Genomic DNA, 2,119 nt, shown 5'->3' on the forward strand with positions numbered 1-2,119 from the left:
CTACAAGAAGAACCAACAGATCTGTGTTGGAAGAAGTGCAGCCAGAGTAGTCCTTCGAGGCCAGGATGGCTAAACTTCGTCTTTCATACTTCAGACATATTGTCAGGAGGGACCAGTCGCTGGAGACGGATATCATGTTTAGTAAGATGGAGGGTCAGAGAAAAAGAGGAAGACCCCCAGCAAGATGAATTGGCCAAGTGACAGCATCGATGGACTCAAGCATGGCAACAATAGTGAGGTTGGCCAAGGATCGGGCAGTGTTTCGCTCTGCTGTGCATAAGGTCGCTATGAGTCAGTACCAACTCAATGGCACCAAACAACAACAACAACAACCATTCAGAAGTGGTCAGCCTCTCATTCTTCCTAATCTTTCTTAGTTTGAGAGCTCTACTGTAACCTGTCCACTATGGATGACCCTTGTTGTTGTTGTTGTTGCTATTATTGTGTGCCATCTAGTTGGTTCTGACTCATAGTGAGAACCAACTGTATAGGTTTCCAAGGAGCAGCTGGTGGGTTTGAATCACCGACCTTGTGGTTAGCAGTTCAATGTTTATTCTACAGTGTCACATCAGGATTCCATGGGTGACCCTGCTGATATTTAAAATACTGGTGGCATAGCTTCCAAAACCACAGCAACACACAAACCACCACAGTAAGTCAAACTGACAGGCGAATAGTCTTAGAATAGCATAACTTTTATTACTCTTGTTGTTGTGAAGTGCCGTCGAGTCGATTCTGACCTATAGCGACCCTATATAGGGTTTCCAAGGAGCAGCTGGTGAGCTTAAACCAGCAACCTTGCAGTTCAAATGACTTTGCAGTCTGGCGCATTAACCCACAGCGCCACACAAGGACTCCTTATTAGTAATTGTGTTGTGAAGTGCCGTCGAGTCGGTTCCAACCCATAGCAACCCTGCATAGGGTTTCCAAGGTGCAACTGGTGAGTTTGAACCACTGAGCTAGTAGTTCCAACGGCTTTGCAGTCTGGCACATTAACCCACAGCACCTAGAATACCATAATTAACTATAAGTGTGATCTGTAAATGGGAGTCCTGGTGTGGCGCTGTGGGTTAATGCACTGGACTGCAAAGTTGTTTGAACTACAAGGTCTGCAGTTCAAGCTCACCAGCCACTCCTCAGAAACCCTATGCAGGGTCGCTATGGGTCAGAACTGGAATTGACTCAATAGCACTTAACGACAACATAATCTGTAAATATTGGAATATAGACTGAGAATGTGTGTCTAGAGACTAATAAATCCTCAAACTAACTCATTTCCCACACACTGCCCAAAACAGAAGCAGGTGAATAAGGATTACGACAATTTATATTTTAAGAATGGATTTTATTGGAACAATGATCCATTCCAGTCTCCAGTGGATTACCAGTTTAAAAATGCAATTAATCTCTCTCCAGTAAACCAATTATTTTTTTTTTCTAGAACAAGTGCGAAATCATGCTATTAACAAAAAACCACGAATTAACTTTTTCACTAAATGTGGAAAAGTGACCAAAATATGGAACCATCATCCCGAGTTCTACTTAAGTAGCAAAAGCAGTTCAAAGTATTTCTAAAATGAGGTGGGGAGATAAAAACAGATTTAAAGATAAAAGTACATGTTGAGCTTGGAAGAAAAGCAGGTGTTTGATTTTAATTTATCAATGGATAAATTTTGAGTAGGGAAATCCCTTTATTTGATGATCTTGTTGGGCAACATCTTAGCAGTGATACAATGTATAAGAGTATTTCCTACTAAGTGTGACAGTAGACATTTTTTTTTAAGTTTTTATTGTGAATTGAGTGAAAGTTTACAGGTCTTCAGTTTTATATTCAACAAATCATACATTTTGTTTCAATACAAGGATTATAATCCCCTCCATGTACCATCAGTTAACAGTTGTTGTTAAGTGTCGTTGAGTCAGTTCCGACCCATAGCGACCCTGTATAGGGTTTCCAAGGAGTGACTGGTGAGCTCGAACCACCGACATTGTAGATCAAACGACTTTGCAGTCTGGCGCATTAACCCACAGCGCCACACCAGTATTTCTATTTATTTTAGCTCTCTCTCTTTTTAAAAAACACTCAGGCATATATAATAATTTAAACCACCAAAGAGCA

The sequence above is a fragment of the Chrysochloris asiatica genome, unplaced genomic scaffold, assembly GCF_000296735.1.
Source record: "Chrysochloris asiatica unplaced genomic scaffold, ChrAsi1.0 scaffold00452, whole genome shotgun sequence".
NCBI classification, from domain to species: Eukaryota; Metazoa; Chordata; class Mammalia; order Afrosoricida; family Chrysochloridae; genus Chrysochloris; species Chrysochloris asiatica.